General features: G+C 42.9%; 1 long non-coding RNA gene across 1 annotated transcript in view; it reads left to right on the top strand.

Annotated features, from left to right (window-relative positions):
• Window positions 1-22,780: 22,780 nt before the first annotated feature.
• LOC111765960 (uncharacterized) overlaps window positions 22,781-26,999 on the top strand; it is a 38,244-nt gene continuing 34,025 nt past the window's right edge. Inside the window, exon 1 of the long non-coding RNA XR_002798152.2 lies at window positions 22,781-22,807. This is a non-coding gene — a long non-coding RNA (uncharacterized lncRNA). The remainder of the gene's footprint in view (window positions 22,808-26,999) is intronic.

Below are 26,999 nucleotides of genomic sequence, written 5' to 3'. Positions count from 1 at the left end.
TAGCGATGGACAGCCATGCAGAAACAGTTGCCGTAACTGTGACTTGAATAAAAAACCTTAGTGATAAAATAATAAAAGTTTTCATTATTTAAAAAAAAAACAACTGCATTGGGAGCAGATGTAGCTCAGTGGTTGGCACCTGCTTCCTGTGTACGAAGTCCTGGGTTCAATGTCCAGTACCTCTTAAAAAACAAAACAACTGCATTAAATTGAAGAGACCTCTCTGGGAAAATGTTGGCTTCATACTATCAACCAAAATCCTGCTTTGATCGCTTACACATCTTCCAGTTCTTGAAGATTTTTATAAGAACTGTATCTTTTTTGAAGCAGGTGGGTGACTGGGTTTTCTGCAGGAAAGAGTGGTATTTTTCAATTAAGGCACAATTTATAAACAATATGCTGGAGTTAAGAAGGGAGAGAATCAGAACTCATTCTGGTTGTTTTGGATAAGTAAAAAATAAATGAACTTAGAGGTATTGTCATACTGTGTAGTATAACACTGGGTTGGGACTTGTAAGAAGTGGCTGCCTATACCAGTTCTACCAGTAATGAGCTGTGTGACCTTGAGCAAGCAATTTAAGGGAACTTTTAAATCTTAGCTTCCTCTTGTGTAAAATAGGAACAATATGATTCCTGATCTACTTATCCCACAATCAAATAATATTTATAAAAGTACTTTGGTGATACCAGTACATACCTCCAGTTCAATCTCCAGCACTTCCATTCAAGAGGGATCCATGAGATTGACACTAACCCTTCCTTGGGAGAAATACAGGCTGACACAAACTAATGGTTCCCGTTGTGAATCCATGTTCAGCTGCTGCTTTGAGATTAATTCAGCAATACAAATAAAGTAGTATAACTCAGGTACTAGAAAATCCCACAAGTTGGCAATTCAAAATAATTTCAACCTACCTGGACAGCTTTTCCCCTCAAAAACTAAAGGCAAGCAAAGTTAATATTCATTTTAACTATTTTGCTTAGTGGAAATTTATGATAGAACTTTACATTTAGTATTTGCATATATACAAATTATATATATATTTGTGTATACAATTTAAGGTAAATAAAGATCCCTTATATAACCAAGGTATATGTAGACCCTTTTATTTTGAATGAATGCAGAGTTTCCTAGTTATAATATTGGACTTTTAATACTATGTTGACCACTATATCTGTGATCTGACATGATACCCCTTGGTCAGGACTCTTCATCTTACTGCTGTTCATAGGAGAAAACATAATTTAATTCCAAATGATCCAATTTATGATTTTTTCCAGGAACTCAAGTGACATGAAGACTGCTTGTCCAAATGTTTCTGACTAGCACTACTTTATGCAAGTATAGGGTTTGAGAAATTTATCTGCTCTGTTAAGAAGTACTTTACAGGAATTTGAAAAGTGCCAACTGGATTATAGGAGATAGTCCTTATTGATCTTAGTTCTGTGGTATGGATTTTTTTTTTTTAAAGATTTATATTTATTCCCTCTCTCATTTTGTGCTCGCTGTCTGCTCTCTGTGTCCATTTGCTGCGTGTTTTCTGTGTCCACTCTTCTTTTCTCTAGGAGGTTCCAGGAACCGAACCTGAGATGTCCCATGTGGGAGGGAGGCATTCAATCTCCTGAGCCTCCTCTGCTCCCTGCTTTGTTATTCTCTCATTGTATTCCCTCTTTGTGTCATCTTGTGTCAGCTCGCTGCGCCAGCTGTACTCACTGTTCTGCTCATCTTCTCCAGGAGGCACTGGGAACTGAACCTGGGACCTCCCACGTGGTAGGTGGGAGCTCAATCACTTGAGCCACAACCACTTCCCAGTTGTATGGATTTTTGTTTTTAAAGATTTATTTTCTTTATTTCTCCCCATCCCCTCATTGTTTGCATTTGCTGTGTCTGTTTGTTGTGTGCTGGTCTTCTTTTTCTAGGAGGCACTGGGAACCAAACCTGGGATCTCCCATGGGGGAGGGAGGTGCTAATCACCTGGGCCACCTCCACTCCTCCTTTGTTGCATCTCTCATTGTGTTTCCTCATTGTGTCTCTTGGTTGCATTATCTCACTGTGTTATCTTGTCGCATCAGCTTGTCGCAGCAGCCTGTCGCACCAGCTCACTGTCTTGCTTGTCTTCTCCAGGGGACACCAGGAACCGAAACTGGACCTCCCATGTGGTAGGCGGGAGCTAAGTCACCTGAGCCAGATCCCCTTCCCCAATTTTGACAGATTATTTTTCTCAGCTGTAACATTGCTAGAGTCCCAATTTTCTTTCTCTCTCTCTTTTTTTTTTTCCTTTTAATTCTAATTAAGTAGCTCTTCTTTCCCCAAAGGCCAAAATTTTTTCCATCATCTAGTTGTATCCTTTCTAGGGCTTTTCAAGTTCTGAGATGTAAGAAACAGAACTGCATGCCAGCTGCAGACCCACTCCAGTTTTAGATAAACATAGGAAACTGTATTCCATTTCCATTTCTCTATTCTTAGAAAGAAAAGTGCTAAGGAAAGAGCATAGGATTTGGAGTCAGAAATCCTGGTGTCGAGTCCTCTCTCTGCCTTTTACTAGCTATATGAACCTGAGCAATTCTTCTAAATGGTCTGAGCTTTGTTTGTTAATCTATTAAATGATTTCTCTCTCCTATTTCTCTCTCTCATCCATTTAAAACCAGATTGAGTGGTATAGAATTGTCTCTAGGCACCATTGCAGTGACCCTATTTTTTTCCCCCTCATTTATGAAAACATCCATTGGACTGTGAGCTCCATAAGAGCAGGACCCTTTATAGTTCCCTTTTCCTTCCTCTCAGTACCTCATCCATATATTCAGGGTCTCCCATATGACATTGTTTTCGCAGATGTGGGCTGTCTCCATTGGTGCCCAAGTCAAAGCTTGACCTGGCCCAACCGATTGCGATGACAGAGCAAGCATACTTATCAAAGGGAAGATAACACAAATCTAACAGGAAGTTAAAATACTGAGGACCACAGAATCAAGATTAAAAGCTATCTTGACAGACTGTAGCCCTGGGTTGAAAGCATTAAGTTGAAATTTAGCCAAGATAGGAAAAGAGCCCCCATTTAAGGTTAATATTAATGATAATTAACATATATTGAGCCCTTATAAATGTTAGTTATCCTGCTAAATATGTATGTTACAGAATTCTTATGACAGTTGGATGAGGTAGATAACATCAGTACAAAGATGGGGATTTTGAGTGTAAGCTGTCCAAAATGAGCAAGACATTAATTGGTGGAACCAAGATTCCAGCTCGAGGTCTGGTTCCAAAGCACACACTCTTTAACGTGTGTGTTCCTGCGGTGGCTCCCAAAGATGTCTATAACCTAATCCCAGAACCTGTGACTATATGACCTGAGATGGCAAAAGGCCTTTGCAGATGAGTAAGGTAATGCACTTTCCGGTGGAGAGAGTTTTCCTGGATTATCTGAGTGGGTTCTATCTAATCACAAGAGTCCTTAGAAGTGAGAAGCTTTTCCCTTCTGCAGCGTGAGAAAGAAGTCATGGAGGGCGAGGAGAGAGTCTAAGCAGAAGAATTCAGTCAGTTGTTGCTGGTTTTGAAGATTGAGGTTTATCAAGGAATGTGGGCAGTCTCTAGAGTCTGGGAACAGCCCCAAGTTGACAGCCAGTGAGGAAATAGGGATCTCAGAAGAAACTGAATTCTGCCATCAACTCAAAAAAACCAAGGAAGTGGATTCTCCCCTAGATCCCCAGAAGAAATGCAGCCCCGCCAATGCCTTGACTTTAGCTTAGGGAAACAGGTGTCCGACTTCTGACTATCGAACTGTATGATAAATTCGTGTTACTTAACTGCTATGTTTCTGGTAATTTGTTATGGCAGCAATAGAAAATCAATGTAGGATGTCACATGTAGGATGATAAAAATCTGGTTGGGCGTCTTGTTCCTGCCACTCCCCACCCCCAGGCTAAATATGAAACCATAGTGAGGTGACGCTGAAACAAAAGTAACAAAACAAGGATTAGAAACATTCATGTTCAGATCATGGGGAAAATGACTGTACTTTAGGTAGGTCAGACTATTTTTGGTACATTGGGTCAATTCTGAATTTCATGTTTTGTGAATCATTACCAAATTAAAGTGAATCAAGCATAATATTGGTGTTGATGGGTCTTTAAATATTTTGGAAATCAGTGCATTTTGTGCAATCTAGCTTTGTCTTATTCCAACATAATCTGAGAGCATTGATATATCTCATCAGGATATATGATAAAGACTTTTATTTGTTTATTATTCCCTCCCCCCACCCCAATTGTAAAAGTAACCACTATCCTAGCCTGCAGGACCTTTTTTTGTTTACATATACATATTTATCTGTCCACATATGTGTATATGTGTGTTTCTTTTTTGAATAAAATCAGATCGGGAAGTAGATTTGGCTCAACAGATAGAGCCTCTTCCTACTACATGGGAAGTCCAGGGTTCAAACCCAGGGCCTCCTGGCCCGTGTGATGAGCTGGCCCACGTGCAGTGCTGATGCACACAAGGAGTGCTGTGCCACGCAGGGGTGTCCCTGCGTAGGGGAGCCTTATGTGCAAGGAGTGCATCCCGTAAGGAGAGCTGCCCAGTGCAGAAAAAGTGCAGCCTGCCCAGGAGTGGTGCTGCACACACGGAAAGCTGACACAGCAAGATGATGCAACAAAAAAAGATTTCTGGTGCCACTGACAAGAATATGAGCAGACACAGAAGAACACATAGCGAATGGACATAGAGAGCAGGCAACAGGGGGTGGGGGAAAGGGAGAGAAATAAATAATCTTTTAAAAAATCAGATCATAAGGCATATAGAATATGAATTTTGATTTGAAAGACATGATCAATTCTAAGTACAAATTTTTTCGTACATTATTTTTTAATGTAAATTTTCAGTCCATATTATGCAGTTTATTTTTGCGTAGTGCATAAAATAAGGATCTAATTGAAATTTTGTCTGTGTGGATAACCAAATGGCTTAACACAGTTTACTGAATAATCCCAAAGTGGTAACCTTTACCATCTACTAAATCCTCACACATAATTGTATCTGGTTTTGTATTCTGTAGTCAGTTCCACTGATCATTTGGTTCTGTGTCAGTACTACAGTTTTAATTGATATCTGGCACAATAGGCCACCCTCGTTCATACTATTTTTTGCATTTTTCTTGCAAAAAATGCAAAGTAATCTTATTCTTCTCGATTAATTTAAGGATCAACTTGTTAAGCTAAATAAATTCAGGGGGAGCAGGTGTAGCTCAGTGGTTGAGTGCATGCTTTGCCATGTATGAGGTCCTGGGTTCAATCCCTGGTACCTCCTAAAACAAACAGATACTCTGTTGGAATTTTGAATAGAATTGCATTAGAATTATAGATTTTTAAAATGAAAATCAGCATAGTTTTTTAAAAAAAAGTTCTCCCTTTTTTTTTTTTTAAAGATTTATTTATTTATTTAATTTCCCCCCCTCCTCCGGTTGTCTGTTCTCTGTGTCTATTTGCTGCGTCTTGTTTTTGTTTTTTTTTGTCCGCATCTGTTGTCCTCAGTGGCGTGGGAAGTGTGTGGGCGGCGCCATTCCTGGGCAGGCTGCATTTTTTTTCGCGCTGGGCGGCTCTCCTTATGGGGCGCACTCCTTGCGCATGGGGCTCCCCTACGCGGGGGACACCCCTGCGTGGCAGAGCACTCCTTGCGCGCATCAGCACTGCGCATGGGCCAGCTCCACACGGGTCAAGGAGGCCCGGGGTTTGAACCATGGACCTCCCTTGTGGTAGACGGACGCCCTAACCACTGGGCCAAGTCCGTTTCCCTCTCCTTTTCTTTTTTTTTAAAGATTTATTTATTTATTTAATTTCCGCCCCCCCCCCCCCCCCCCCCCGTTGTCTGTTCTTGGTGTCTATTTGCTGCGTCTTGTTTCTTTGTCTGCTTCTGTTGTCGTCAGCGGCACGGGAAGTGTGGGCGGTGCCATTCCTGGGCAGGCTGCTCTTTCTTTTCACGCTGGGTGGCTCTCCTCACGGGCGCACTCCTTGCGCGTGGGGCTCCCCCACGCGGGGGACACCCTTGCGTGGCAGGGCACTCCTTGCCCGCATCAGCGCTGCGCATGGCCAGCTCCACACGGGTCAAGGAGGCCCGGGGTTTGAACAGCGGACCTCCCATATGGTAGACGGACGCCCTAACCACTGGGCCAAAGTCCGTTTCCCATCTCCCTTTTTTTTTTTTAAGATTTATTATTTTTTTAAAATTTCTCTCCCCTTCTCCCCCCCTGCCCGCCCCCCACTGTCTGCTGTCTGTGTCCATTCGTTGTGTGTTCTTCTGTGTCCGCTTGCATTCTTGTTAGTGGCACCAGGAATCTGTGTCTCTTTTTGCTGCGTCATCTTGCTGCATCAGCTCTCCGTGTGTGCAGTGCCACTCCTGGGCAGGCTGAGCTTTTTTTGCATGGGGTAGCTCTCCTTATGGGGTGCATTCATTGTGCATGGGGCTCCCCAATGCGAGGGACACCCCTGTGTGGCATGGCATTCCTTGCATGCATCAGCACTGTGCGTTGGCCAGCTCGCCACACGGGTCAGGAGGCCCTAGGTTTGAACCTTGGACCTCCTATATACTCTATCAGTTGAGCCAAGTTTGCTTCCCCAGCATAATTTTTACAATTATTCCATCCAGGAGATTCAGGTCTCCTTTTAAATCCTTCAGCATAATTTTTTGGTTTTCTTTATATAGCACTTATAGATTTCTTGTGAAATTTACTCCTATGTGTTTTATAGTTTTGTTTTATTTATTTATTTATTTTTTAAAGATTTATTTATTTATTTATTTAATTCCCCTCCCCTCCCCCGGTTGTCTGTTTTCTGTGTCTTTTTGCTGCGTCTTGTTTCTTTGTCCGCTTCTGTTGTCGTCAGCGGCACGGGAAGTGTGGGCGGCGCCATTCCTCGGCAGGCTGCTCCCTCCTTCGCGCTGGGCGGCTCTCCTTATGGGTGCACTCCTTGCGCGTGGGGCTCCCCTACGCGGGGGACACCCCTGTGGGGCACGGCACTCCTTGCGCGCATCAGCACTGCGCATGGGCCAGCTCCACACGGTCAAGGAGGCCCGGGGCTTGAACCGCGGGCCTCCCATGTGGTAGACGGACGCCCTAACCACTGGGCCAAAGTCCGTTTCCCTATTTTTTTATTGTTCTTGTTATTGTGTTCTGGATCTTTTTTCCCCAGTGTATTTTCTAACTGGTTTTTGTGAGTATAATGTAAAGGCATTGAATTTAATTTAGAATATTTATCTTTTATTCTGCCAGGCTACTGAATTCTCTTATTAGTCTTGATAATGGTTCAGTATTAATAGTTCTCTTGGGTTTTCTTAGAAAGGCAATTATTTTTCTCATCTGCAAGTAATTACATTTACTCTTTTCCTTTACAATATTTCAACATGTCATTTTGTTCATGTCTTTTCCCATTGACTATTACCACTTTGAATCACCTAGTTTGACATCAGAGACATCTGACAGCCTAAAACACAGATTATTAAATAATTGTTGTTTTTTCAAAATCAAATAATAATAGCTAATATGTACAAGTGCTAATTGTGTGCCAGGCATTTCAAGGCATTTTACATATATTCACTTTTAAAAAACTTAAAGCAGTCTTATGAGCTAAGTATTATAATACTCATTTAGTGCTGGGAAAAACTGAAGAAAAGAGACATTAAACAACTTGCTGAAGGTTGAACTAGAAGTTGAACCTAAGCATTTTGGTTCCCAAATAAGATATGCTTATTACAAAAGATTCAGTCAAAGTAAAAGGTATAAACAAAGGAAAACCTATACTCCACTATTAAATTTTTTAAAATTGTAGTATCATATATACAACACAAAATTTCCTATTTTAACCACTCTCAAGTATACAATTCAGTGGTATTAATTTTATTCTCAATATTGTGCTACCATTACCACCTATTACCAAAAATTTTCCATCACCTCAAACAAAAATTCTGTACCCATTAAGCTTTAGCTACCCATTCCTTCTCCCTCCACCCAAGTACCTGTTAATCTACTTTCTGTCTCTTTGAATTTGCATATTCTAGTTATTTCATATAATTGAAATCATACAATAGTTCTCCTTTTGTGTCTGGCCTATTTTACTTTACATGATGTCTTCCAGGTTTATCCATGTTGTCACATTTATCTGAACTTCATTCCTTTTCATGGCTGAATAATATTCATTGTATATGTATACCAAATGTTGTTTATCCATTCATCTCTTGATGATCATTTGGGTTGCTTCCACCTTTTGGCTTTTGTGAATAATGCTGCTGTGATTATTGGTGTACAAATACCTGTTCAAATTCCTGCTTTCACATTTTTGAAATATAACCTAAAAGTGAGATTGTTGGGTTGTATAATAATTCTATGTTTAGCTTTTTGAGGAGCTACCAAACAGTTTTCCACAGTGGTTACACTGTATCACATTCCCACCAACAATGTAGAAAGGCTCATATTTCCTCACATCCTCACCAACACCATTTTCTGTCTTTTTAAATAATTGCCATTCTCGTGGGTATAAAGTATTATGTCATTGTGGTTTTGATCTTCATTTCCCTAATGGCTAATGATGTTGAGCATCTTTTCATGTACCTACTGCCGTTTGTATATCTTCTTTTGAGAAATGTCTATTCAAGTCTTTTGCCTGTTTGTTTTTAAGTTGGATTGTGTGTCTTTTTGTTGTTTAATTTTAGGAGTTCTTTATATTAATATATTCTGGATATTAAACCCTTACCAGATATATTATTTTCAAATATTTTCTACCATTCTATAAATTGTCTTTTCACTTTATTGATAAGTCCTTTTGATACACTAGAGATTTTAATTTTGAAGAAATCCAATTTTTGGGGCTTGTACTTTTGGTGTGAATTCTAAGAAACCATGGCTTGATGCAAGGTCCTGAAGATGTTTCCCTATATTTTCTTCTAGGAGTTTCATAGTTTTGGTTCTTATATTTGTGCAATGATCCATTTTGAGTTGATATGATATGACGTAGGTTCACCTTTATTCTTTTGCATATGTATATCTAGCTTCCCAGCACCATTTATTGAAGAGGCTGTTTCCCTATTGAATAGACATGGCACACTTGTCAAAAATCAGTGGCCATATATGTGAGGGTTTCTTTTTGAACTCTCAATTATATTCCATTTGTCTGTATGTCTGTCTTTGTGACAATACCTTGCTGTTTTGATTACCGTAGCTTTATAATAAGTTTTAAAACTGGGAAGAGTGAGTCCTCCAAATTTGTTCCTTTTCAAGATGGCTTTGGTTATTTGGGGACCCTTACCCTTCCATATAAATTTGATGATTGGCTTTTCTATTTCTGCTAAGAGGGCTTTTGGAATTTTTTTTGCTTTGTTTTTTTGTACAACCTAACATTTTCCCTTTTATCCACATTCAAATATATAATTCAGTGCTGTTCACTTTAGGTATAATTGACATCTTAACAATATTTAGTCTTCCAATGCATGAACACAGAATATCCTTCTATTTATTTAGGCCTCCTTTGGTTTATATTAGCAATGTTTTGTAGTTCTGTATATAAATGCTTTACGGGAATTGGATGTGGCTCAAGCAGTTGGGCTTCTGCCTGCCTCATGGGCGGTCCTGGGTTCTATTCTCGGTGCCTCCTGGTGCAGCAGGCAGGTGCGGCAAGCTGACACAACAAGATGATGCAACAAAAGAGACACAAAGAAGAAAGACAGCGAGAGATACAGCAAACCAGGAGCTGAGGTGGCTCAGCTGATTGAGTGCCTCTGTTCCACATGGCAGATCCTGGGTTTGGTTCCTCATGCCTCCTGAAGAGAAGACAAGCAGACACAGAGAGCACACAGCAAATGGACACAAAGAGCAGATAGCGACTATCAAACAAAGGAGTGGGGGGGATAAATAAATAAAATAAATCTTTAAAAAAATAAATAAATGCTTTACATCCTTGATTAAATTTATTCCTAGATATCTGATTCTTTTAGTTGTTATAGTAAATGGAATTTTTTTCTTTATGTCCTTTTCAGAATATTCATTACTATTGAATTTTGCATGTTGGTATTTTCCCCCACTACTTTACTGAATTCATTTATTACCGTGAGTAGCTTTACTGTGGATTTTTCAGGATTTTCTATATATAGGATAATGTCATCTGCAAGTCAGTAATGTTTTACTTTTTCCTTTCTGGTTTTTTTTTTTTTTTAGCCATTCATATATATATTTTTTTATTGAAGTATATCATTCATGTATGAATACACATAAACAATAAGTGTATAGTAAATATTGTGAACTTATAAAATAAACATACATAACATCACACAGGAGTCTCATACATTTCTCTGGCTAGCACTCCAGTACAATGTTGAATGACATGGATGACAGTGGGCATTCTTGTGTTCCTGGAGGGAAAATTTTCAGTCTTTCACTATTGAGTGTGTTGTTAGTGGTGGGATTTTCATATATGTCCTTTAATCATGTTGAGGTTTCCTTCTATTCCTAGTTTCTGGATGTTGTTGTCAAGAATGGTTGTGGGATTTTTTCAAATGCCTTTTCTGCATCAATTGAGATGATCATGTTTCACTTACTCCCCACCCCCTGCTTTCTGTTAATGCGGTATATTTACATTAATTAATAATTGATTTTCTTATGTTGAACCACCTTTTCATCCTTGGGATAAATCTCACTTGATCGTGGTGTATAATTCTTTTAATGTGCTTTTGGATCCAGTTGGTTAATATTTTGTTGAAGATGTTCCATCTATATTCATCAGGGCTATTGGTCTGTAATTTTCTTGTGATATTTTTGTCTGGCTTCGGTATTAGTGTGATATTGGCCAGAGAATGAGTTAGGGAGTGTTCCCTTCTCTTCAGTATTTTAGAAGAGTTTGAGAAGGATTGGTGCTAATTCTTCCTGGATTGTTTCATAAACTTCACCTGTGAAGCCATCTGTTCCTGGGCTTTTCTTTGTTGGGAGGTTCTCGATTACTGACTCAACCTCTTTTTAGTCACATATCTGTTGAAATCTTTTCTTCTTGAGTCAGTGTAGGTAGTTTGTATGTTTCTAGGAATTTGTCCATTTAATCTATGTTATCTAATTTGTTGCCAACAGTTGTCCATAATATCCTCTTACAATCTTTTTTTATTTATGTGGGATTGGTAGATATTGTTGTGACTATCTTTGGAAAATAGAATATGTCACAGTGTGTGATGAATGTTCTGGAAATACTAGCCTTACACTGCATATGAAACTGAGAACACAAAGAATCATTGTCCCTTAATTTGGTACAGTGCTCTTCCGTTGGTTGAGATCTCTAACTAGAACAACTGCTTCTGCTTAATGAAAGCTCTTTTCTGAGAGGCAACAAAATGTGTTCTATTATAAGCTAAGTGCTCTTCAAGAACTGACTGAGCTCAAAGAAATGCAGTACAGGGTAGTGGCTTGAGGATCAGATGTGAAAATTGTAGTTAATTTAAGTCATTATAGCTACTGTTTCTAGTAGAATATTTCTTGTTGCTAATCATGTCTATGCACCATCTGGCCAGACTTTTCCTATGACCACTAGACTCTTCTAAAAGGTGCTCACTCTTTTGATGGAGATGCTATGAATGGACCCTAGAAGTTGGGCCCAAGAGGCTATTAAACTAGCTCCTTAATTTACAACTGGTAATTAAAGAAGTAAACATTTAATTTGCCTTTCAAATAGGAACTGGTTTTCATGGTAACCAAATGGCCCCAGATGATAAGGAAAAATCTCTACTTTATGGAAGAATGTCAGCCAATAATGTAGATGTATTGATTGTATCAGCAAATCAACTTTCTGGAACACCTTAACCCAGGAAGGATTATTAATGATGTTAAAAGTATTAGGTGTATGTTTGATGGAGAACTAAATATTCCTATAGTGCCAAAGTATCACCATATAGATTACTTCCTGGTTGCAAGGGAGAAAATGTTAATATCCAGTCATGGGATCAGACAGTCATCACCCTCACCTGGTGGTTGTGGTTCAACCAGACATTACATGTTTCTTGATGTGATACAAAGATGAAGTAAACAACATTAACTGTGATATATATAGTCAAGTATATCTAACTTGATTCCATTAAATTTTAATCTAATTTCTAGTTGATAAGAAATACAAGGAAGAGGGGAACAAACTAAACAACATCATAAAGAAGTGTCCAGACAAATAAAAAAGATGGCATAGCCTATAGGGTGATGTCTGATCTCATTTAATAAATCAGTGTCATGAAATGAGAAAGAGAGAGGGAGAAGCTTTTAGTTTAGAAGAGACAAATGATGTGCAATTCACAAAGCAATATGTGAATTGATGAAACTGGATATACAGGACATTTTGGAGATGACAAAATCTGAATATGGACTGATATTGGAAAAGAGAAAAGTGGAGATCATTAAAAGTAAAATTTAGGTTATAAAATAGTATGTACAGTATGGTCTGATTTTGATATAAAAATACAGAAATATATATATGAATTGATCATCCAAATAGGGACAAATAAAGGGGGGTACAATTGATACTTATGCTGGGACCACAAGTATAGACTGGGTCTACCAGGCAAGCCAGGAGGAATGACTACCACCATCAGTGGACAGTGCCACCAACTTCAAAATGGCTGTTCTCCATTATGCTGCAGAATTGCCTGGAGAGCATGTTAAATGAAGATTCCAGGGCCCCATCCCCAGAGATCCTGACTCAGTCGGTCTGGGGTGGGGCTGAAGAATTGGCCTGGGTGATTGTGATGCTAGACCTGGTGAGAGAATGGAGCTTGGCCCAGAGCAATATCTCTTTTGTCACCATTAGCCAAGAAGGACTTGACTAATCCTTGTGGACAGAAATTCATCTGTTACCCATTAAAGCAGGAGAGCATAGTGGTTGAACGAATGGTTTTTGGAGTCTGGCAGAACTGGATTTGAGTACCAGCTTTAGCACTTATTAGCTTATTGTGACATTGGGTATGTTTGCTCTTTTGTCTGTAAAATGAGAATATAAATGGAATTGTTTTGAGAATCAAACAAGATAATACATTTAAGGCACAGAGTAAGCCTCAATAAACAGAAGTTATGACTGGTTGTTATCACCCTTGCTATTGTTGAGCAGACAGGCCAACTGTGCTAACCTGGGACGTGCTTAGCTAGAAGGATCGTGTCTTCTGGAAAGCGAAATGAACACCTCTTACCTGGGGTGATTTGATTTCTAAGTCCTTGGTGAACAGCTTTTCACTGCACATCTTTTCCCTCACAGCCCCCTTAGAATGCTGTGGAATAGTTGCCTGAGTCATTAGGCATTGGAGACTCACAGAACACAGCCTCCTTCAATGTTATACTTCGAAATATTGGGTCTGGTTACCCATGAAATGGAAAGCTGAGGACAGGAACTAGAAGGAGATTCTCCAGTCTTTTGAACTCAGCTTGTCCAATCCAGCTAAACTGTATTTTTTTCTTATCTAACATAAGTCTAAAAAGGTGTGATTTATTTGTCAACTTGGCTAAGTAATAGTGCCCAGTTGTTTGGTCAAGGAAACTCTGGCCTGATTGTTACTGTGAGTATATTTAATAGGTGGATTTAAATCATTAGTCAGTTGACTACATCTATGGCTGGTTACATCTACAATCAACAAAGGAGATTGCCTTTAGTAATGAGAAGAGTTTCCTCATCCAATCGATTGGAGGCTTTAAAGCAAGAGCTGAAATTTTTAGCAGTCAGAAAGAATTTCTAACACTAATTTCTAATTCCCTAGCCAGTTTCTCCTGGGGAACTGGTCATTTTTATATTTCTAACTTGGGGTCTGCCCTATAGAATTGAGATGTGCCAATCCCATGGTCATGGGAGCCAATTCCTATAATAAATCTCTCTATATCTATGTCTGTAACATCTATCTACCTACCTACCTACCTACCTACCCATCCATGTCTCTTATCTCTCCATCCATCCATTCATCCATTTCTCCATCCATTCATCCATTTCTCCATCTATCTATCTATCTATCTATCTATCTATCTATCTATCTATCTATCTATCTATCTATCTATCTATCTATCTATCTATCCATCCATCCATCTCTCTCTGTCAATCCATCTATTTATCTATCCTGTCAGTTCTGTTTCTCTGGAGAATCCTGACTAAGGCAAGAATTTCTTTAGCAGCATAACTGTTGTTACCGTATAAGGGAAGATAATTTCCTTTAGAGATTTCTGCTATTTACTTAGCAGGTGTAAAACTTCTGTGCTCTGCAGGAGCTTGGAGCTCTTTTTGTCCTTCCTGGGTTCTTTCCATGGAAACAAAACATCCATAGGGAGCAGCTGACTAGTTCCATCCCTTGTTGTTTTCATTTTGGAGGTTTGGTTTTATTTGCATTTTTTGCTTTATTTTGTTTTCTTTCTCTTTCATACATCCATTCTGTATCATTACCACCCAGATTAAAAAAAAGTCAAGATGCATCATTTGACACAAGATCTGATAAAATATTTGAAACCGAGACTGTCCTGAAGACTCTGGGACTTTGGGTTCAGCGTGCAATGCCTCACTGCAGGGTGTGGCAGCAACGTCCCTCCATACGCGAGGGGAAAAAAGGGTGCCCTAGGCATGCCCTACTGTATTCCATAAAAGGCCTAGAGGAAATTTTTCAGTGCCCCTCTTGCCAAGGCTTGGCCCTTTCTAAGGCACTAGGCAGGATCCTAGCAATGTGTTCATATAGTTTTGTAAAATTGGCAAAAATGAGATATTGTAAAAAAATTTTTTTCCCATAAGGAGGGTTTCAAAATTTTATAAACTTTAGGCCTCACAAATCTGGATCCGCCCCTGACAAGGCTTCCTCTCTGGTCCTGTGAGCAGGATTTCACCTTTACAGGACCAGATAGAGAGAACCGCAACTTCAAACGAGGGCTCCCTGGAATGCCAGAGGCCTTGTGGGCATTCAGGGAAAGAAGGGCCTGCACCACCCAGTTAGCTGCTGGATGCAGAGAAAACTGCAAGCCAGAGCAAGACCAGGCCTCCTGGGGGACAATAAGCTCCAAACTCTAGACTGGTGAAAGGAGTTCTTCCTTCAGAGGGGTGGGTGGTGGGTGGCAATAATCAGTTACCTGTTTCAAAGTCTGAAAAAAAACCCTGCTTTTAAATCTTCCTCGACCCCTTTGCCCCACCACCCCCAGGCCCTGGAAGGACTGTGTGCCATAGCGGAGAAAGCCATGGATTGGTCAGAGCCCCAGCTCCTCAGTTAAGTAGTCAAGTGACTTTGGCCAAATCATTCACACTGAGACTCTCACTTTGCTCATCTTTAAAATGAAGGTGTTGGATTTGGCAGCCTCACTCTGACACAATTTTATGGGAAGGAGGTAGACTGTATATCATTTAAATGATTTCTTCAGTGGAGGGGTGGGGGGGTTGCTGTGGGAAAATGTGATGCATATGTTGGGAGGGAGGTTGACATATGGAGAAAAGTTGGACCATATGGGATTAGGAAATTAAAAATGATCTCCTCCTGCTCAGCAAGGGTGCCAAACAGGATCTTCTCAACCCAAGAACTGTCTTCCTTTCAGCAAATGAGAAGAAAGATATTACAAGCATTTCCAAAATTAAAAGAATTTGTATGTCATGTCAAATGCATGGTGTAGAGGCAGTGAGGTGGTCAGTTCTAGGAAGGAAATTTGGGTTTAAGATGTGGTCTTTGCTGTTTGGGAGTTTACAGCTAAGATAGGACTAGTCCATATGAAACAATTAGCAAACAAAACCTGATAGCACATAACCATAACCCATGATTGCTGATGGGCTGATTATTTAATAAAGTACGGTACATCCATTCTGTGTGAATACATCAAATAGAACTAACCACGTTTGTATGTATTGATGCGGAAAGGTGTAGCATACATTTTTAAGTGAAAACAAGGGGTAGAATAATATGAAGAGTATGACCACATTTTTGTAAAAAGCAAAAATCAGACCCTAAGCAGGTGATTCCATGTTTGTATAAGCATAGAAAAAGCATGAACTAATACACACCAATATGCTAGTGCTAGTTACTTGAAGAGAATGGGATCGATCGGGGGAGGAAGAGTATTATTATTATTAACCTTTCTATAAATTGTTACAATGAGCACGTTTTATAAAATACCAAAACTGTTTTGGAAAACTGAAGCCTCTGCGGGGCTTCGTGGGGTCGCAGGAGGCGAGGATGACGCGGCCCGGCTAGAGGAGACAGACCACGGAGACTGGCTGATGGCGCAGATCCCATTTATTGAGGAAGTGTTTGACAATATAAGCCCGAGGGAACGGGGGTGGGGCTAGTGCGGGGTGAGAGCTGATTGGTGAGCACGGGGTTTTTGCCTATCTATGGTATGGGAGCTGAGGTGCTGCAGGCCGGCGCGGGGAGGGCTGTTGCTGGCCCCGGCTCCCTATTGGTCCGGCCGGGCTGAATGCCCTTATAAGGTCAGGCCGTCGGCTTGGCAAGGGGGGGGGGGGGGGCATGAGATGACGTGCGGTGGGAGGGCCGAAGGGTGGGCCGAGGGCGGTGACGCCGGTACCAGGCCGAGGGCTGAGCGCCGGTACCAGGCCGAGGGCTGAAGTGGTACCTACTTCCCGCCAGAGCTGGCCAGAGAGGCAAGCCAGACTGTTGCCTGACGCTGTGCCTCAGAAAACCAAAACGAATAAAGTGTAACCTTTGTTTCTCCGCCTTCCCCAGTCCTGGCTGCACACTGGCGCATGTACATTGGTTGTACCTGATGTCCTGATGTGCTGTCTTCTGCGCCACGCGCTCCCGGCCTGTGACTGCGGCGCCAGTCCCTCCTGCTGGAGCAGCCACTCCGCGGCGGGGCCTCAACCACCAGGCAGATGCCTACCCCGAGGCACCCGGAGCCTGCGCCCAGGGCCCTGTGGAAGCTGCCACGTGTCGCCGTGTGCCCTCAGATTCCCAACCAGCTGCAGCAGCGCCTCAGTCCTTCAGGAGGGCGGGGCGCCTTCCGTCCCCGCCCCCGTCGCGCTGTGCAGTTTGGGCTCCGCGGGTGCTTCACGTCTTCCAGGGTGGCCCAGCTCTTCTCCAGACCTGAGCCCCTCTAATGGAGCTCAGCCTCCAGGGGGGACATCCACGTGCAAGGAGTGCTAAATTGTGTGGCTACAGCAGAAAGTCAGTGAAGGGAAAGGCCGACTTGGACAGGGCTTCTCAGGAAGGCCTAGGGTGTAAATAGGGCTGTGGGAGGGACAAGAAGATGAAGGACACCCAATGTGTCAATTCTAACACAAGCAGAACCAGGAACAGGGAGCGAGTGTCAGCCAGGAGTGATCCTGTGGTATGTTCCTGTTAAACACACACTACCTCTGTAGCAGTTTGATATTTTTGATGAATTCCTAAAAGAAATATTGGATTACATTTGTAAACTGGTCTTTTCCTCTGGGCATATTAGATTATATTGGATTCATAGGTTTCCTTGATTAATTATGTAAACCTCTTGTGCCAGTAGGGCATTGAGTCTACACCCCGCGGTGGGTGGGGACTCACAGATAAAAGGCATGGGAAAGGACAGAGTTGAGGGGTTTTGATGTTGGAGTTTTGATGTTGGAGTTTAATGCTGAAGCCTTAAGCTGGAGCTCCAGGAAGAAAGGAACCCTAAACCTGGAAAGAAGCAAGCCTTGGGAAGAGAGGAACACAGGAAGCCTGAACCCTCACAGATGTCGGCAGCCATCTGGCTCCAACACGTGAAAATAGACTTTGGTGAGGGAAGTGACTTATGCTTTATAACCTGGTATCTGTAAGCTCCTACCCCAAATAAACACCCTTTATAAAAACCAACCAATTTCTGGTATTTTGCAGCAGCACCCCTTTGGCTGACTAATACAACCTCATCAACCACCAACATCAGACAAGGCCACTGACTGTGATGGAGCAAGACAAAAACAAGACCATGCTCTATTTGAGTCTGGACAGAGAAATAAGGAACATTGTCTAAACAGAAAACTAAACATTCCTCCGTCTTGAGAATATGAGTAACTGCTACTTCTTTATTGTTTATGCTGTAGGGTTGCTTTGTCCCTCCTGCTTTCTAGATGAGAAGTTCTCCTGACAATATCAGCCCACAGCAAAGCCCCACTTCCTTGAACCCTCCCCAGAGTCATGTAACACAGCCCAAATTTTATAATCTTATTGAGGGTGTGTGATCTGCCTTATTGCATCAAGTAGTAAGCCCAACTTCCTTCAACTCCAGCTGCATTCCTAGTAGTCTGGGGCTGGATGGCACTGACAAGAGGCAGGCGCTGAGGTGGATGGTTGTAGTGAAATTGAAGGCAGGAACCTCTGAGTCTTCACCCTGTCATTTACTTTCCCAGTAATTTCGAGGAAGTCATTTTCATATTTGCTTTGAGTACTTGACAGTAGACAAGTACATATCCATTGCCTGAATGAGCAAGTTGTGTGAGCGCCTTTAAAAGAATGAGCTGACTGTGGCAGTGTAGTTCTTTGGAAAGTACTGGACGGTGAGCACTTGGTGGTGAGGCGGCTGCCAGTGAGGAAATATTTAAATTCTAGTATGCCTTACCAATCTATTCCTCCCCACAGGTACCTGATGAGAGGAAAGGATGTGACCTATAGAACCAGCTCTAGCTCTACTGCTTCAAAGGTGTATGACCTAGAGGAAGTTGCTTAAACTCTCTGAGCTGCAGAGCTGGCATCTGAGAAATGAAGATACTATCACTTACGTCACTGGCTTGAATAGTGTGTCATCACCCAGCACTCCAACACCTGGGGTAATAGATGCTCAACACATGTGTATTCTCTTTGCTTTCCGGGAGGCGATGGACAACCACTGTAGACCCCTGAAAAAGAAGCAGCCTCAGAAGAGTGGGCATTTTAGGAAAATACACCTGACAGTGGTATGCAAAAGGACCCAAGTGGAGAGAGGACAAATGGATCTGAGAGATGGTAGGACATGACAGCTACCTGGGGCCCTGGGCTGGCTATCCAAACTTGCCTCACATCCTCATAAGCAATGCACTTGGCCTGGCTGGACATAGAGCATGAATGATAGCCACATGGCACCACAGCACATCCTATACAGCAAGCCTGAGTGGGACAGGGCAGGGGGTCAGGAGGACCAAGACCACCCCCAGGTTCGATGATTCTCCAGGATGACTCACAGGACTCAGCATATAGTTATACTGATGGCTATGATTTATTATAGCAAAAGGATAACAAACACAATCAGCAAAGGGAAAAGACACCTGGGACCCAGTCTTGGGGGAAACCGTGCATAAGCTTCCAAGCTCTTCTCCCTGTGGAGTTACACTTAGTTCCTCCAGCAACGAGTTGTGATGACATGTTGAAATGTTGCCAACCAGGAAAGCTCTTTAGAGACCCATTGCCCAGGGTTTTAATTGGAGGCTATCACGTATGCACCCGCTGCCTAGCACACACTAAACTTCCAAGAAAGCAGGTGATCAACATAAATCATTGTTTGCACAAACAGTTTAGGCACAGTGAACCACTCTTCCCCATTCTGGAAATGGTGAGAACCTGCCCAAAGTCCAAGTTCCCAGACTCTAGCCAAGCTATATTTGTAGGCAGGCCTTTCCAAGGATAGCTATCAGGCTTGCATGTTAACTCTTTTAGGCACAGGTAGAAGGAAGAAATGCTTAAATTAGAGATACTTCTAGAAGTGCAGCCTAGCACCTAGCTGGTTGGGACAAAAAGAGAAACAGATCCTCTCGGAGCGCAGCAGTTAGCAATGGAATGCTAATTTCTAACAAACAAGTCCATGGGCCATAGCATCTTTCTTGTGTGGATTGTTGCCAGGGCTTTGCAGTGAGACCGAAAAGGTCTGCCTCAAATGGGAAAGACAACACTGAGTTCTCAAGGTCAACTCTTATTTTCGTCCATCTATTACATATAGGTGAGTGAGCAGGGCAGGGCATTCCATTTCAGTCCGAGGGCAAATGACCCTAAGGAGGAGAAGATGGGTGATGATGTCAAGAGCGACATTTTGCAACCACGTTTTCCTTACCAGTTCTACCTTTTGTAGCTCCTGAATTTTATATATATAGTTTCATAGCCCAGTGAGCCTCCAGGTTAGCACATCCCTCACTTTACAATGAGCCTTTGAATCTGGGACATTGGTTTTAACAAACAAACAGCCCCCAGATAATTTATGAATGTCTTAAAAATACAAAACAAAATATGTAAGTTAGCTGTGAGGTGATGTAAGAGAGCAAGGTCATGGTACTAGCAACTTCCCCAATGACTCAAATGATCAATTCAGTCATCATTTACTGGGGACCTGCTTTCTATGGAACTGGAACTGAGGAACATAAGGTGGATAGGCTGCTCTCTGTCATTGCAGAGTTTGTCACCTGGTAGGGAGGCTGACAAGTGTATCAACTATTTTAATGTAAGGGCATAGGAAATGTACCCACATTGTCACAGCAATGAAAGGAAGGGATGAATATATCCTTCTGGAAGGATTAGGGAATTTAAGATGGATTTTAAAGGACAGACAGGATTCTGCAGTTATTCCCTGGGTTTCAGATCATCAGCCAATACAGACATACTGATCACTCTCCTACAATTGTGGGAGGCTCTTGGTCCCTAAAAGACTTGCCTTCTCCTGGACTTTTGTGTCTCTGACTTGCAAGGCTATTGCCTGATGGAAGAATTCAGGAGAGTCAACTGCTGTTGAACTGTGTTGATCACTAAGGATGCTAATCCCCAAGGTGTAGAGGCCTTAGGAATTGGAGACATATTATCATGGAACCAACAATGCTAACCAGATACTGGAAAATGATGGTCAGAGAAAGGGTTCACTAGTGTCAAAGTGTACCTGTGTTAGATAAGTCATTAAGCTTGCTAAAAGAGAACAGAGGAAATTGGGAATTATGTACACAGGCCTACCAGTCTCTCTGCTTGATGCAGCGTGACTACACGTTTGAGAATGAGAGCAAGACAGATACCTACCTTCTAAGCACAATGGGAGAACAGCAGCAAGATTCATATGCCACTGCTGATTCGGTGAGAGAATCCACTGAACCTATTAAATCACAAGCTTGAGTAGCGTGGAGAGGAGAGGGGTGATCCCCTGGACTCCCTTCCTTTTTAGTTTTAGTGTCCTTTGTAAAATGGGCGCCATAATACCAACTTCACAGGCTTTTGAGGATTAAATACAGTCTCGTGTGTGAAAGTACTTTATCCACACCAATTAAATGTAGGTCTTATTATTATTATATTAGAAAATAAGATAACCCTCTCCCAAAGAAGCTTAAAATATCCCAAATTGGCATTGTCTATCAGTCAGGGAGTGTGCAATGACATGGCCAGTGGTACTGCATTTTAAAAACATGCGGTTTATTATTTGTCTAGTTTTTAATCTTTAGGCAGGTGTGTGTGTTTATTACCATCATAAGTTAATAATTTAAAATGCTAACATAGTTCTGAAATTCCTTGAGGAAAAAATTTTGGTTAAATTTTCAGCGTGAAAGCAACACTGGCACTGAGTAAGGAACACATCAGGCAGTTAATAGTTTACCCCTGAAATATTGGATGTCTATCCTAAAGCTTTCAGGTGTCTGGAGAAGTGGTTTCTCTCTTAAAAAGAACCATCTCATGCTCTGAGTACAGGAATCTGACTAATTAGGAGAAATCTCCTTCCCCTGGTGAGGTAATTCAGCCTCGGATGTGTCAGAATGGATAAAAAGGGTACCCTCTAGGTTCTCACTGGGCGGAGGCCAGCGGCTGAACGTGACAGTCTTGAGAAATGGAAATACTTTCCCAGCAAAGAAACTGCTGCACCAAATGTTTCCTAAATGACTCAATATTCAGTTTCAATTTGTGTCAAATGCTGATGTGGAAGAGATTTTCAGTGTCATAAGAAATCTATGGACTGATGAAAACAACAGATGGTGTGTGGAGACAGTATTAAATAAATTTTGAGCTTTAAAGCATACTGTAGTCATATTGAACAAAACAATGTAGGTCGGGGATTTACTTAAAATAATCCAGTTGATTGGGGGAGGGGGGATGTGGGGTATAGGTGGGACAGAATTGGCCATATGTTCATAATTATTGAAGCTCAGTGATGGATCCATGGGTATTCTTTTCTCTACCTTTGTAAACATTTGAAAATTTCCATATAACAAGGAAAGAACAATTACAACAAAACACTTGTATGACTCTCTTGCTTGAGTGAAAGACATAACATTTTAAAAATCAATAATTTGTACAGGTTGCTAGAGTAGGTATCACATAACAAACACCAAGAATGGTAGCTAGCAATATTTTATAAAGAGAATTTTTTATATGGGAATTTTCAAAGGTTTACAAAAGTAGAGAAATACAGTATCAACTCATTTAATTCCCTACAGCCCCGTGAGCCAAGTTCTATATAAATGATACACATTTGGTAGATGAGGAAACGGTTATACAGAGGTTAATGTGCACAAAGTCATTAAACAGGATTTGAACTCAGACATTTCGACTCCAGAGTCCACACTGGCTTCTTAAACACTACCCTCCACCACCGCTTGTATCCATGCTGTCCTGTACTAGGATATTGTCACCAGCAATTCCCGTATTACCGTTTTTTTTTTGGTTAAGTTGATTTGGGGATGGTAGATGGAGTGGAAAATTTGTTTTCAAGACTGTTGATCAGTTTTGCTGAGCTTGCCTGTCCACCTCGGTCCCACGACCGAGCATTTTATCCACCCAGTGGCGGTCCCTGAGCCTCCCGGGAGGGCATGTTGTGCCGTTTTGCTCCGCAGACCCGCGCGCTGGAAGTCGTGTGGCGCCACCTCGTGGCCAGGAGCCCCGGAGCGGGATCCCGAAAAGGTGAGCGCGGGGGTCGCCCGGCCGCGGCGGGTGGGTGGGTGGATGGGGGAGACGCGGCGCGCGGCGCGGGCCGAGGCTGCGGAGAGCCCGAGGCGGCCCCGCCAGTGAGCGCCTCCCAGGCCCGGGCCTGGCCTCCGCCGAGTCCCAGCCGAGGGGCTGTCCCGCGTGCTCGCGCTCGCCAGCCCGGGGCGGAGGGGTCCGCTCCCGCGGAGTGGGCGTAGCAAGGGGGCGCGGGGGCCCGGTTCGGGAGAGGGCGCCCTCCAGCGCCGCGGGGCTGGGCCCCGGGTCTCCCGACCGCGCCTGGCTTCCAGCCCAGGGGCAGGCCTCACCTGCCTGCCGCTTTGAGGGAGTGGGAATTACGAATAAATGGCGAAAGGAGAGCTTTATCTAAAGACTTTTAAAAGGAGCTCGTTCCCATTTCTAAGTACTTAAAATCCATGCGTTTATGGCTGCAGGTGTGATATATAGTCTCTATAGCCTCACCTCTTTCCAGAAAGGGTCCTAAGGCTGGAAATCTTCCATAATCTTTGGTTTTCCTCACATCAGCCTTCTTAGGCTGGTGAGGAGCCCAGGCTGGTGGCCCAAGGGTCTAGTTGACTTCTTTTTTTTTTTTTAGGGTTTATTTTTTATTTATTTCCCTCCCCTAGTTGTCTGCTCTCTGTGTCCATTTGCTGTGTGTTCTTCTGTGTCTTGTATTCTTCTCAGCAGCACCAGGAATCTGTGTCTCTTTTTTGTTGCGTCATCTTGCTGCGTCAGCTCTCCGTGTGTGCGGTGCCATTCCTGGGCAGGTTGCGCTTTTTTCATGCAGGGCGGCTCTCCATATGGGGCGCACTCCTTGCGTGTGGGGCTCGCCTACGCAGGGGACACCCCTGTATGGCATGGCACTCCTTGTACATCAGCGCTGCATGTGGGCCAGATCACCACATTGGTCAGGAGGCCCTGGGTTTGAACCCTGGACCTCCCGTGTGGTAGGTGGATGCTCTGTCAGTTGAGCCAAATCCGCTTCCCTCTAGTTGACTGCTGAGTGCTGTTATCCTGTTAAGGCCTCAGCTCTCCCTGAGGAGACCAGTGGCTTAGCTGAGGGTTGAGGCCATTCACTGTGTCCATCTAGTAAAGAGGAGGGACAGTTCTCAAATCTGAATCTGAGATCTGAGCAGAGTGGGTGGTCTCCCTTTGTGTAGAGGTTGAGGAGGCCAGGATTGCCAGTGAGGGACATTGGGGACTGGGCCGGAGGGTGGCACCCTCCATGTAGCAATGAGGAACCCTGGGAGGGGGCCTGAAGACCTGTGCCAGCCCCTTGGGGAAGTGTGTACGTCTCACAGAGAGTGAGTAAATTGGATAAGAGCCTGTGAACTCTGGGGACAAATTAGCTACTTTGGAGCAGGCCCCAATATTGGAAATCTAGTTTAGTTTAGTAGAGTCAAGAGGAAATCAGTGGGACGAGGGAAGGGGTGATTGCCACACCTGGACTATAGCTGTGACAGCAGGCTGTAGCCCCTGCTGCAGTGAGAGAACTCCAAGCATAAGGGTAGAGTCAGGGCTCCTTAGAGAGTCACCCTTCTCTCTTTGAGATCTCCTTCTGGTGTTAAACCTACGTTTAGTTTTATTTAGGAAAACATTTTTCCTTGTAATCCCTGATTTCAATACGAACCAAGGAGAAACTGGTTGAAAAAGTTAAGGCAGTGGTTGCTTGCATTCGTCACAGCACAGCAACCAGGCAAGGGATGTCATAATTTCCTCGCACTATACTTACGATTTGTTGGTTGTTGGACCCTGCTCTGCAGGAGGGAGAAGGAGATAGCTAAGTCTTGGCCAGCCCTCATGCCTGGGTGAGCGTCATGCACTCCTTTTCCCTCCAACCTAAGTCCAGGCCCAAGGAAGGCAAAAGAGCCTCTTTGGCCCCCTTTATCTGACCTTTTGAGTCTACTGCTTGGTGGATGAGGAGAGGAGAAGTCCATTATTTTTCTCTAGGCCTAGAGATCTGGCAGGTCTCCTTGGTGTGGCCTTACCTTGTCCTGTTAGCAAGGGGAGGGCTCCTTCCCAAGCAGGAGGCAGCACTGATCCTTTTGACAAGACCAGACGCATTTGCTTCCAAGAGGTAGCGACCCTCACAAGAAGGAGAGTGGGAGAGAATGTTTACCCAACTCTGTACCCTTGACCGCGTTCCAGCTGCCTCCCCAGCTGGGGTGCAGTAAGGGAGCCTCGAGCTTCCCCTAGAAGGACCCTGGTCCAACCCTCCAGAATGGTGTGTGGCCAGCAGCATACTGCTGGCAAAAGGCATCCTGGATGACAGGCCCGGGAACCAAGAAACAGTGGAAGGAGCCAAGTGAGTTTAGTCTGGAGTAAAGAAGACATGCAAGGGACAGCCTCTCTTCAAATATTTGGAATATTTGAGGAAGAGAAGATGTTTATTCTGTGTAGGATTAAAGAGCAAAATTGGGACCAATGAATACATTATTGGGAAGCAGATTATTGCCCCAATATAAGGAAAATCTTTCTAATATTAAAACTAGCTCTCCTAGAGAAATGAAAGAAAGTCCTGCGGATCATGATATTAAAGAAGTACTTGGGAAAGGAACATACCAACTGAAAGGTGGTTCATTCCTGTGACTCCTTGTCACAGGGCTTCTGGAAGAGTCTTTTTTTTTTTTCTTGATTATTATTATTTTTATTTTTAAAAGATACATAAATCACACAAAATGGAACAGCCTTACTTTCAATATTTGCCTGTGACTATGTCTATAAATAATCACCTGCTCCAGAAAACTCCAGGATGCCCACTTCACACCCCATAGAAGGATTCTTACTTTTGGAAAGAGCATAAAATGTTTTGTCTGAATCATGTCCTGATTTGTGGTTCATAAAATATGGGCAAGGTGCTAGAACTCCATCAAACTCTGCAGATCTGTAGCTCCACATTTATCAGACGGGATGAATGACACCTAAGGTTACCTGGTAAAGTGGCAGAAATGGGGCGGGAACTGAGGAACTGACTTTCTCCCTGGATGTTATTCAAGACTTTTGCAACTCTGGGCTCTAGCAGGCTGGCTTCCCGTGATGAGATACGAGACTCATTGCTTGATTTAGAACAAGCTTCCCGGTTTATTTCTGTCTGCTCCTTTCTGCAGGTCTTCCACTAATCCTCCGCTGTCCTTAACGCACCGGCAGACTGAATGCCCTCACGTGTTGGCTGGAGGTGCCCCTCGTACGGTTTGAGACAGAGTTTGTCTGGAGCTGGTAATTTTCTGGAGATGAGCTCTCATCTGTGTGGCTAGCCACCTTTGGCAAGGACAGGCCCTGTTGTAATCTAATGTCTCTGTGCTGGTTGTATATTTGGGGAGCCTGCTGTTGCCTTAGAGGCTTTTAGTCCTTGAGGGTAAGAACCAGGATTCGTTACCCTAAATCCCCAGGCAGCTATTAAGTTTGACGTCCTGTGGGTATTTGATGAATGGTTGGTGCTTGCTTCTCCTCTTCCACTACATCAAATTTCGGAATTCTATCACCCAGGCAGTCAATTCCACCTTGTCATTCCTCCTCCAAGCTTTGCTTCGGGAGATAAGGCTTCAGAAGAGGACTGTGTCTGCCCACATGTGGCTCTGTTTTAAACCTAATGTGTTTATTTGAGTACCCAGATACCATAGAAATAGGTGCCATAGAAATAGAGGGAAGGAGCAGGGAATTGGAACAGAGAAAAGAGGAGCCAAACATCAGGAGGCTGGAAGCAGCATTTCTGTGACATCGATTTTATTTTAAGCTGGCAGTATTATTTATCATGTCCCATGAATGCAGGTCCCCACCCCCTACCAGAACATAAATGCTTTCTGCTTCCTTATGCCCTTTTACTCTCTGGGTCTAGAAAGGAGTAGAAATGCTGCATCCAGCTTATTAAGTTAGACATCATTATCATTATTTCTTACATTTGGGTGTCACTTGACATTTTCAGTGCACTTTCACACACATTACCTCCCTCATTTGATCCTATGCCATGGTGGAAATTATTCACCCTCATGTTTCCGATGATGATTTTGAGGTTCAGAGACGAAGGGACTTGTCCAAAGTCACATGGCAAGTGGTCAGAGCTAAACTCCGGCTCTTCTGTTGGCGTGAGTAGGCCTCCAGTCTTGTGATTGGGTTGGGCATTGAGGGGAATCAGGGACAGGCTAGACAGATGCTATTATGATTGAATCCTCCA

This window comes from Dasypus novemcinctus, chromosome 17 (genome assembly GCF_030445035.2).
Source record: "Dasypus novemcinctus isolate mDasNov1 chromosome 17, mDasNov1.1.hap2, whole genome shotgun sequence".
Taxonomy (NCBI): Eukaryota; Metazoa; Chordata; class Mammalia; order Cingulata; family Dasypodidae; genus Dasypus; species Dasypus novemcinctus.
This window is presented reverse-complemented; position numbering and strand designations above follow the sequence as displayed.